We start from the raw sequence: 12,609 nt of genomic DNA on the forward strand, positions 1-12,609 counted from the left end.
TAGCTCATATTCTTGATCTGGTCCCTGGATCAATCACCGTTTCCCAAACATGCCATGTGATTTCCGGCCTCAGGCTTTGCCTCCCTCCTGAAATGACTACCCTTCCAGCACCTAGAGACTTTATATCTGTCCTTTGATACATCCTTTACAGGACAGTGTACTCCATTCCCAGGGGTTGCTAGTCTATAGTGATTCAATGCCTTTCTCTAGCTATTCTCATAGAGTAGTTTTGCTGACAAGTCTTCATAAAGGCAGGTGCGAATTTGAATTTAGTGCTAATTTGTAACTTACATGTTGCTATTTCTAAAAAGAACATTCTAGGTGGCAACTGTATGTTTTTGTCTATCCAAACTCACGTGTACACACACATCCCTATCTCCCTCTTGCAAATATGGGCTGGCCCATGTTGGGTTCCCGTGGGTTCATAATCTTCATGAGTATAGCAAGCATTATTATTTTATTTCCTGGCTCTTGTTTGTCACAGGCATTTTGTACTATCTTCCGCAAACCAGCCTCTTGCTGACTCACTAGGCAGCATGTTCAAGATTGAAAGACTCCTCCTTTCCCCTCCTGCATTACCTATTCTGGATTTTAGTTTCCAAGGAAGAGCCATAAATACGTGTCCTCCAATTTGAAAAGGCACACTGGGAATTCAGCAGTAGGGCAGGGAAGCTAGAGAAAAGGTTTTCCAAGGCAGAAAGAAGGAGGTGCACAGCCACAAAATCAAGAGGGGCCCAGGGTGTTTGCATGCCGATTTCTTGCTGCACACAGAGCCCCAGAGATTCTACTTGGGAGGCAGGAAAGAGAGGAGTCCTCAGCACATGCAGAAATGACAAGTGGCCATACATCTCTTATTCCAGGCTAGAAGGGCAGGCAAGGTCTGCAAATGACCTGATTTCTGCTGGCTAAGCATGCAGAGGAAAAGACTACAGCAGCCTCCCCCAGCTTTGCTGAGCTGGGACTCAGCTTTGTGAGTTCAACTTTCAGCCTGGATACTTCTCTGTGGATTTTCAGGGAATATCTTCCCAATTTTTTATCCAGGCTCCCCCTCAGCTTGTATTTCTTTGGTAATGCTTTGTGATCCCTACCCAGTTGTTATTTTGTTGGATTGTTACGCAACAGTATTGCAGTTGTACTGGAATCTTTGTTCAGAGCGAGATATATCACGTTTCCATGCCAACAACTCCAAGAGGCAGTCAGTACTCCTTCCTTCCTTCCTTCCTTCCTTCCCTTTTTCCTTCCTTCCTTCCTTCCTCCTTCTCTCGCTCCCTTCCTCCTTTTCTTCCTCCCTCCCGTCCTTCCCTCCTTTCCTTTCCTTTCCTTTCCTTTCCTTTCCTTTCCTTTCCTTTCCTTTCCTTTCCTTTCCTTTCCTCTCCTCTCCTCTCCTTTCCTTTCCTTTCCTTTCCTCCTTTCCTTCCTCCTTCCTATCACCTTTTTACCTTTTCTTTATTCCTTTCAAATGTTTCATGCAACACTCAATTTTATGCATTGAGATAAAACACAATTGGGGAGGGACAAACACAGTAGACCCTCTGTGGGGAAGATCTTAATAGTTTATCATTCAGTCTGCATGCTGACGTCTCAGTTTTTCGTTTTTGTTTTTCTCATATATATTTACAAAACTAATTTCCTGGGGGCTAGTTTTGTCCAGACCTTGGGCATACAATGACAAAGATGTTGAGGAAGCTTTCAGCTGACGGTGTCATTTTTCTAGTTGGGCTGGGAAAGCAGCCCGTAGTACAGAGAGGGACAGAGGAGGTGGCAGTGGAGGGGCTTTGTAGAGGGAGGGGCCAGAAGCAGGGCGACCTTTGCTCTGACCTGAATGGATTGTGATCTTTTTAAGGGCACAGATCATTTCCTTACATCTTGATATCTCTACTCTGCTGTCTAACTTTGCCCAACACACTTCCTTTCACGTAGCAAGCCCTAAATATATGTTTGCAGAATTGAACTAAGCCACCCCTTTACCTCCTCCCCACAATGCTTGCCTTTTCCCCACGGTTGTGCCCCCATTCCATCCCAGGTGCATTTGGACTTACCAAATTGGGCTTTTTAGGAAATCAAGAACAGAGGGGCTGCCTAATGATTTTTGGTTGTAGGTGACAAAAACCTAATTCAAATTGTCCTGAGGAAGAAAAAACCAGGTGAGGGAGGGTATATTTTCCTACAAAACTGCCAAGTCCAGGGATAAAACCTATCCAAAGAAACAAACTAAGCATCAAAATATAGATGCTTTGTCTCCCAAAGTTTTATTTCTTTCTGGGTGGGGTTTTTTTCCCCCCAGAGTGACCCCCCCCAATACTTCAAGTTTATATCTAAGTGGTAGGAAAAGTGCCTCTGTCAAACAGTTCCAGCAAAACATTCTGGGACTGAGTCTCTTTGACTGGGCTTGTGCTGCGTGTCTTGTTTTGAACCAGGCACTCTGGCCATGGGGATGGAATAATCTAATTGGCCAATCCTGAGACTTGTATCTGGTTGGAAGGCAAGGCATGAGGTTAGACCCATCCACATTCAAGGATTAAAAGTGAGAAGAGATATCTTTTCCTGGAAAAACTGGGGACAGTTAGGGGAGGAAATGAAGACAGATACCAATCAGGAAAAATGGAAATGGTGTCCTCCATGTTCTCCTTTCTACTTTTTTTACTCTAACCCTCCCCACAATCGCCAATGTTTGTTGGGACTATTGAATCTTGAGTTACTCAGGCCATCAAAAAGAGAGGGGATTAAAAAGACCATCAACCCACCTGATCTAAATTGGCTCCTCTTTTATATTTGATGGCAAGTAATGAACTTCAAAGTGGCATTTCTTTGCATGTGGCCAGTCATAAGCGGCTGGCAGTTAAGCCCAAATGCTGTAATGACTAACTCAGAAAGTCCATTTGCATGCTCTGGCTCATCCATTCCCAAAGATATTTATGAGCACTTAGAATTGCAGCTTCCGGGCACCGGGAGAAAACATTGCCATCACGCGACATTATGATTTTAATACCAATAAATGGGAAAGGAAACAGAAATTATAATAATCTGGGGAAAAGCCTTCTCCTCCTCATTTCCTGCCTCTCTGACAAGCTGTGCTGTATTTTGACAGAAATCAAGGGACGCATATTCGAGTCTGTCCCTCGTGTCCACACACTGTCACTGCTGTAGTTTTAGTCCTCATGATATCGTTCTCGGATCACTCTTGGGTCCCCCCGCCCAGAGCCCTACCCCTCTCCTCCCCTTATCTTAGCTCCTCCTCCACTCTGCCACCTGAGTGACCTTCTGGAAAGCACAGCACAGCCCACGGTGTCTGCAGATCCCATCGTGTCACTCGTGGGGCTCCCACAGCTAACTCTGTAACAGCATCCCTCACTCTTTCGTCATTTGCCTCCCAACTTTATGATTTCTTGCTGTATTTCTGTGTCATTTTCACAATGCTTTCCTTAACATTTTCTTTGAATTCACTTACTCCCTTTTTTAGATTCCCCCTTGTTCTAAGCAATAATCTTCATTAAATTTCAATTTCTAGGTGCTAGGATTCCACCCCCCCCCCCCCATTAAACATGAAGGGAGATCAAACTAAGTAGATACTGATTTTCAGAATGTTTCTAAAGTGATGTGGTGTAACAACAAGGGTATACGAGTTCTTTGGGAACACTAGCTCTCAGGATTGAATCCAAACATCACATGACATCAGGTTCTTCTTGATCTGAAGCTAGTTTGCCTTTCTGTCCTCGTCCCTCTCCTGTTGTTCCTCCAGATACCCGGAATTCCTCACAAATACACATGTGGCTTTGCACATGCTCTTCCTCTGCCTGGAATGACATCCTTCCATTTTCTTTTATATTGGACAAACTATCTCTACCCTAAATACTCGCCCCCTTGGTGAAACTCTGCAAAGGAATTATTATTCCTTCAAACGATTGGTCTAACTGTGAGCTGGACATATTGCACTGTGTCTATGGATTACTTTCCCCATTTTTCACCTCCTGCCATTGACGAGCTCTCACCAGGTATGGGGCAATCTGATTCATGTGTGTTTCCCAGTGCCCAGCACAAGGACTCCCCTCCCCACCCCCAGCTATACTTGTCACAATCACACTCAGTCACATCTGTTCTATTCTTTTTTCCTCAATACCAATGGGGATCATTTTACTTTGAAAAACTGTAACAGTAGGTATTTGCTGAAGGTCCGTAGCCCACTTCATGGGTACGATATGTGTCCACAGCACCGCCTACTATGTGTATTCTACAAAGCAGTGCTTCTTGCTATTTTTCTTGTCCATCAAAGTAGAGTAACGACAGAAAACGTACACATACGTAAGACTCTACCTTAGAGAAATGTAGGTTATTATCTACAACTTTCTAAATGCTAATTGTAACTATCCTATTCTCTCTCACTCAAAACAGCAAATTCTAAGTGACAGTAAGAGTGATATTACCATAGAAATAAAGTTGAATCCATTCTGGTTTATTATTTAAAAAGAGAATCATTTGCAAATTAAAAAAAAAAAGGTTTTAGTAAAATTCACACAACTGAGTCAGTTTTTCCCTACTGAGATATAAATTCCAAGAAACAGAGTTTATATCTGTTCACAAGTATATACCCAATATCTGGCCATACTCCCTTAAGCATAGTGGATGCACAGTAAATATTTGTAATAAGTTATTTCAACCTATGTATTCCTGATTGTATGAGTGAAATAACTGATTTATGTTGGGGGGGTGGTTAAATGGGGAGGGGATGTTGCACGGTAAGAAGACACATGCACAAAAGTTAGTCTATAGTCTGAATAAGTCACACATCTACACTACTGCATTTCAAGTGTGTATCAATGCTAAATTCACAGTATCTGCTTGTCACTCTGAATTTTATAATCAATAAACAATAACAAATTAACTTTTCTTTTGTGAGGGAGTATGGCATGGTAAAATTATATATGATGTTATATCCCTTTAGCACATATGATCCTTTTAATAGGGGTCTATAGAGCTATTACCTTTGAGTGGGACAAATTATGGGTATATTTTATGGGCTTCATTTTTACTTGTCTCCATTTCTGTAATAGACAGAAGTCGCTTTAAGAATATTTTTTGTTTTTAACATAGATGGGTTCCCCCTCCTCCCTTACAAAAAGGAGGGATCTTCATCCTGGGAAGTTTGGGATCCACTGCTCTAAACACACCTCCTTCTTGCCTATTGCTCCTCTCCCTTCTCTGTTTTCTTGGCTGGCCCTTCCCTCACCCCAAGCATCCTGATGCTTCAATGACCCCTTCATTCTCTCAGCCTCAGCCCCAAACTCCTTCATCCTTCACCAGATAGTTGATGTGACAATAGAGGAGCAGAGGCTGTGAGATACCACAGCAAGTAGAAAAGGGGAGTTAGATGCTTTTTGTGATCCCTTCGCCATGAAATTATGGGCTTTGAACTGTGAGGTACCTAAGCTGAGAGAGTGGGGAAGGCCTGCTTTGAGCTCCTCACTTCTCTTTCGTTGGCCATTTTCCTTCGCTTTGACAATACTGACCTCATAGGCTGGCCCAAAGCCCTGGCCGTGGCCACTATGCCGGGCCATTAGCCATGTTTAAGGATGGAAGGAGAGCCGAGGCAGAAGCATTAAAGCCTCGTGTTCCATGATGTCTAGGGGAATCCTAGAAATATGGGTGAGCCCATCCCCATCACAACCCCAGCGCTGCACATCGTCCCAGAGCGCCCTTCACCTCTAATGTCTCACCTTGCCCTGAGCAGAAGTTAGGTCCATAATGGCTTCTGAGCCGAAGACTGGGCATTCTTTCCAAAGGAAATGCATTTTAAAGTCAAGCCCCATGAGGGAATATTAAATACCATGAGAAAACAAACCAAGGAAGGTAAAAGACTTTGGGTTGGGACATTCAGGATGTCCTCTTCGTATATGAACAATGGCCAGAAATGTTCCCCAAAATATATTATGGAATTTCCAAATTAAAAATACCATGGGCTTTAATACTTAATCTGAGCCTCTATCAGCTGAGCCTCCTTTATAAATTGCAACTAAGACTATTATTTTTAAATGGTCGTTAAAATCAGAAGTCCATTTATAAAGAGAAAATCAAACTTGAAAGGAAATATGAATTCCCCCAAAAACCAGAATTTCGCAACTTAATCATAATTATGCCAGTGCCATTTCATCCTCATCTCTGATTGATGCTTTCCTACAAATAAAGATTGGTAAATTAAAAGTTTTTATTTGGCATTTATTGTACATTTTGGAGGATTTGTAAATCTGGTTCTTGATTTGTTGACATTATGGCTCCCTGGTAGGACTTGTAAATCAGTTTTCTGATGTGACAAATCAATTTTGTTTTAGAGATGAAGTTCAGTGGCTAAATGAAGTGGAAAAGTAAAGGGACATAAATCCTGTGAGCTTTAGACAGGAGAGTGTCATGAACTGGGCCAGTGAAAACCCTATTTGCATCCTGGGAGAGTGAAGGTTTCTACATAGACCTTAGATTATGGGTTGCAAACTGGCTTCCAAGGGCCAAAATACAGTCCATAAACATGTCTTGTATAGCTCGTGAATTATTTTTAAAAATTTTGTATTACTGTCATCAGTGGGAGAATTCAAGTAGAAATTCAAGTGGAAGTGCTCTCTTGGAAAACAATCAGAAGTCCTGGCTACTCGGCCTGTGAATGGGCATGGCGATAGCCAGCTGGCGTTGGGGAGCTTAGATCCCTGTTGCTGGGCCGTGAGCTTCCAGGCTGCCAGTTTCCACCTGGCCTGCTCTACTCACCTACATCACTGCCAAGCCCCTGTGAACGTCTGACCTTATGACCCCATTTTAGAAACTAGACCATTCCAAAGACTAGTGTTTGGGAAAAATCACACTAAAAAATTAGTTGTTATTTATCTGAAATTCAAATTTCACTTGGTATTCTATACTATGTCTGATACTCCGACTGTGGTAGCCAGAATTCTAAAATGGCTGCTAAGGTGTCCACATCCCTGGTGTATGTGGCAACCCCTGGAGTGTGGGCAAGACTGAATATGATAGGTTTCACTCCCAAGATCAGGTTATACAACATAGGTGAAGGGATTTTGCAAATGTATTTACAGTCCCAAATGAGTTGAATTTGAGTTAATAAGAAAGGAGATTGTTTGAGGTAGATATGACTTAATTGGGTGACCCTTAAAAGAGATGGTCTCTTCTTGAAAAAGATTTGGAGAGTGAGAGATTCTTCAGCTGCTCTTGAAGTAGACTGCTATGTTGTGAGAGGGCCTCTGGAGGAGCCCACGTGACAAGCAAGCACCTGAGAGCAAGCCCCAGCCAACCATTAGGAATAAATGATTATCCCAGTTATGAGGTCAAAGAAAATGAATTCTGCCCACAACCAGTGAGTTTGGAAGATGACCTGAGACTCAGATAAAAGCACAGCCCAACCAATACCTTGATTTCAGCTTTGTGAGATCCTGAGCAGAGAACCTAGTTGATCCATGCCCAGACTCTTAACCCATTGAAACTGTGAGATAACAAATTTGTAGTATTTTAAGCCACTGGATTTATGATGATGTATTACACAGTAATAAAATACTAGTACACCTATCAAAGTGAATTTCTTTGTCTTGATTTGAGAAAATTTCAAATGCTTTTTGGTAATTACAGAGATACTCATAAACCACTACTGATTTAAATGATGTTATTTCCCCTCTTAGCTAGGTGGTACTCAGGTAACTTTTATCCTTAAAGTTCTGATATGCTGACTACCAGTAAAACCCGTGCACTTGTCTGTGTAGGGGAAGGTTAATATAAACATGCATGTGACAATACAGGGGCTTGAGTTTGAACTGGACCCCAGGAGTTTTTTTATGATTCTTCTTGCTGTATGTCTTCTCCCTTTCATGGCCCTTTTCCCAATTTCGTGGACTTTTAATTTCTCTTGCTGCTGCCAACACTTATTTCTCCATCTTTTGTAATTTAAATTCCTAATAGCAACAATCTAATGGGACCAATAGCTCCCTGTTTCTGAAGAGTTTTGTGCCAGCCCACATTATAATATCTGAAAAGCAGAGTCTGAGTGAGTAGCAGTTCTGGTTATCTATTGCAGTGTAACAGACCTGCAGTGTGAGCAGGGCTCAGTGGGTCCAGCTCGTCTCTGCTTCATGTGGCATCAGCTGAGGTGGCCCAAACAGAGATGGAGCATCCCTTCCTTTCCAAGATGACTCACCCACATGCCAGCAAGTTTGATGTTGGCTGTTGGTTAGGCGCTCTGTTGAGGCTGCCAGTTTCTTTTTACATGGGCATCTCCACAGCATGATGACTAGTGTTCCAAAAGACAGGGAGTAGAGGTTACTGATATTATAAGGCCTAGGTCTTGAAATTGGTACAGCACCATGTCCACTGTATTCTTTTGTTAAGCAATCACAGAGTCAGGGAGAGGAGATGGAGACCTCCATAATTCTATATCAATGGGTGACATAGAATTTGCTGCCATATTTTTCTACCTAAGTATCTGAATCATTAACCTCTTATTTGACTGTCCTTAGGTCAGGTGACCACTTTTGACCAAATCATTGTGGCTGAGGAGTGGCTGTGTAGCACTGAATATGGCCCTCTGTATGAAGGGAAAGACAAAAGTGTTTGATGAACGTTTGTATTTCTTAGCAAGAAATGTGGCTGAGGAAATTTTCCTTAGAAAAGTTCAGATAGTGCAGCAGGCAAGTCCTCCGTTAGGTAGGGTATGTGGGGCCCAGGCAAATGTTTTTTGTGGAGCCTCTGTCTATATGAATCATTTGTTTAAAAATGTATTTTCAAGTGGGTCCATGATAGTATGATGATTTATTGAAAAAGATCTAGAAAAAAGAATAGAGAAGAAGTCCTTATGTATTTATCTGTTATCTAATCAGTACATGTGAGAGTCACATGAACCAGTGAGTCAGCATTACCCTGAGGACCAATTTTGTACTTTCCTGTGAAAGAAATATAATGCCCACAAGCAGGAGCAATCCACTTGCTACACACTCTGACAGGACTAGGGACCAGCTACAGGACCCCAGGACAACCTTATAGGACTTCAAGCCCTCCTCAGAACATCTGGTCAACCACATGTGGAGTAGAGGGTCACCACATGCCCTGGAAGAGAGAAGCAAGGACTAGGAACTGGAGAAGAACTTAGACCATTTTGAGGAAGCCTTCCAAAGTGCACAGGCCCTGAAACATGGGGTTTGGTGAAAAAAGCCTTCTTACTGGGGTCTAAGTGCAGTAATGGTGACAGACAACATAAATGAAATGTCTAGATCTTTTTTCTAAAGTAGTAAGCAAATGAGAAAATAAAATGGGTTTGCCAACAATCAGGCTTATTGTGTAGGGTGACAGATAGATCTTTACGTGTGTCTAGTACTCCATACTCCTTTCTTCAAATGGACACAGACCCTCTTAAGAGCATTCCATTCTGTATATTTCAGAAAGATCTTCCCTGACCTGGGCCCTGGGCCACAGTGGTGGGCATATGACGCAACCTGCTTACTTCCTATTTCACCTGGCCATGGTAATTCATTTAGAGATGGGCATTTAGGTGGACAAAATATTCTTTGAGATTTTATAGATGACTATATGACTACTCAAAGGAAGAGAATGTTTATTCCTACTGGGCTCCCAGGAAGTAAGGCTGTAGTAATCGGAAGATGTCTGCAGCCCCTGTTTTGTGCCCAGTGAAGGAAACCACCTAAATTAGAGAAAAATGGCACCAATATTCAAAGGAAAACAAACAGAGAAGGGAGATCAGTAGAAAGATGACACCATCTGAGACCCTGGATTCAGCTGTGCCTGAAACTATGATTAACTCAAGGTACTTTCGGCGACTCTTGTACTTTGCAGTTATGTGGACTATAAATTATCTTTTGTGCTGAAGCTATTCTGAGAAGAGTTCTGTCTTTAATAATCAAGAGTCCTTGAATATATTTATCTATATAAGAGAAAGATGAGTAAACTCTTCCTCTTACACACATAGCAATATAATTTCAGCAAATTTTAGCTCAATTAAATTTAACAAAATGGTCCCATGTTCTATTATGTTCCAATTATTGTCCTCAACAAATTAGATGATACAAATTTTAGTAAGTAACTGTGTTAGGTCAGGTTTCCTAGAATCAGAATTTGAGTGAGGAATTCATGTGTAAGTGATTTATTGAGGGTATACTGTCAGAAGACCCCTGTAAGGGAGTGAGGAAAACATAGGGAAGCAAGAGATGCTAAGCAAGGTCAAGTTTAGCCTTAGTCTTATCCTGGGGGGGAGGTTGGGAATGAAATTTGCATCACAGAATTTGTCCAGCTTTAAGGCAAGAAGGCTTTGTGTTCCTGTATCAGTCATTCATTGGCTACTGGCTGCTCCATGGGAGATATAAACTCTAAGGCAGATCCATTTGCCCAAGGGCAGCCCTCCCGAAAGGACTGCAGGTATGAACCTTGAGCAACAATGCTAGCAGCAATTGCGGGGGGCAGGGGGTTGGGTACACCCAGCCTGTACAAGTGATACCATGGGATCTGGTGAGGTACCAACAGTATCTGCTACCAGAACAGTCCTTGCCTTCTAGGTACTTACAATTTGAAAACTATTGGTAGAGTTAATAGAAATAACTTAGACAATTTTTTAAAAAAGAGTGCTTAATAACATTTTATGGGAATGCAAAGGAAGGAAAGAAGTGAGGACAGAGGGACTAACTAACATTTTGAATAAAACTGTGTGTGAGAACCTGGGGCATACGTGTCAATCCAATCTCCTGTATTTCTTTGCTCTTTCTAATATATCTCTGTGTCTCTTTTTTCTATTACATTTATGTGTATGTGCTAAGAAAGGTAGATGTTAATTGGAAAAGTTTTAATAAACATGTTGAATTGGGCCTTCAAGAATAAGGACTTTGGTAGAGCAAGAGGGACTAGAAGGACAAAGACATTTAGTGGAAGAAACGATTTGGGGGAAATTATGACATCTGGGTGCAAGGTAAAAATGAGGCATAAAAGTCCAGGTCAAGGAACATGGGCGAGTCACTGTATATTTAGTAAGTGATCTTGAAATGCCACCTGTGAAACAAAGTTAAGTTTTCTTTCTTTATAAAAACAATATAAGGTGAGTTCTCTTTTAAAATTTGTCCCCAGTATGCATGAAAGTGGGTTGATCATAGTCCTTGATTTATATCACACTATCGTCCTTGGTCTATGCAGTGACCATGGTTATTCATTTATTTTTTTATGCTGTTACTTCCATTCCCTTTCCTCACCTTGGTTTGCACCTCCCAAGTGTAGTATAATACTAGAGTATCCAAATAATATATAGATGTAGTTCAGTGATACTCACGGCTGTTTGAAAATGTATTTTGTGACTATACCAGAGTTTATCCATTTTCTTGGCAATGACATTTGGATTGTTTCCATTTTTTTTTTCGCTATTTTAAATAGTTACTAAGAACATTCTTGTACACATCTTCTAGTATACAAGTGAAAGATTTTCTCTTGGGTATATGCCAATAAGGGAAATTGCTGATTGGTGGAGTATGCAAATGTTTATCTTTACAAGAGAATGCCAAATTACTTTCTGAATTTGTCATACCCGTTTTCATTCTTGACAGCTATGTGTAAGAGTTCCATTTGATCTACATCTCAAAAATTTGGCATTGTTCAAACTTAAAATTTTTGTCCTTTACAAATGTGTCCAATAAATTAATCATTTGCTAACCAATTGTTTATAAAATGACATTTTTATCTTGGTTATGTTTTCCTAATTACTGTGGAGATTGAGCATCTCTTTGTATTATTTTTAGAGTCGTATTTCTGCTTCTATTTCATCCCCATTCATACTTTTTAAATCCATTTTTCATTTGAGCGTTTTGCCTTTTTATTATGGATCTAAAGAAGCTCTTCATATATTCTTTATTCTAGTAATTTGTCAATTAATTGTGTTGCAAATGCATACTTCTAGTTGGTAATTTGTTTTACTTTCTTTGTAGTGTCTTTGATGGATAACTAAAACTTTTTAAGTTTCTTCCCAAATTTTCTATAAAAAAAAACCCAACACATTTGTTTTTAAGTAGAAAAAAAAATTTACATCCCCAGGTGGATTTATTAAATCTGTATTATAAATTTCATTTAAAAAATGTGCATGCAGATGTGTGTGTGTGTGCTTATTTGAAAGAAGATATATACAATTTTCAATATTTATTTTAAAAATTAAGAATATCAATATTAAGTATCTTCATGTTTTTATATTTTTAATGCTATGCAATGAATGTTTACTTTTTGGAAATCAATTAAGAGATGACTGGAATTTCAGAAAAGTTTAAAATCTAACAAAGAAAGGAAAAAGAATGTTTTCTATATCAAAATAAGGTGATTCTAACACATGTACCAAGGGACATAATTAATTATATCTAAGATTTTATATAGTGGGGCCATGGGCCATTCATTTCAAATGCAAAACATGTAAATTGCCTTAATATAAAATAAATATTAAATATATATAAAAAATATATATATCTAGAAGAAATTTAAAAATAACAATCATTATCATTAATTAGAATTGCTAATATTGAATGAAAGAAGCCAAAGTTCAATACTGGGGCTTTATGATGGAAAACAGCAAAAAATAAATTATACCCATTTCCT

The sequence above is a fragment of the Rhinolophus ferrumequinum genome, chromosome 5, assembly GCF_004115265.2.
Source record: "Rhinolophus ferrumequinum isolate MPI-CBG mRhiFer1 chromosome 5, mRhiFer1_v1.p, whole genome shotgun sequence".
Classification (NCBI taxonomy): domain Eukaryota; kingdom Metazoa; phylum Chordata; class Mammalia; order Chiroptera; family Rhinolophidae; genus Rhinolophus; species Rhinolophus ferrumequinum.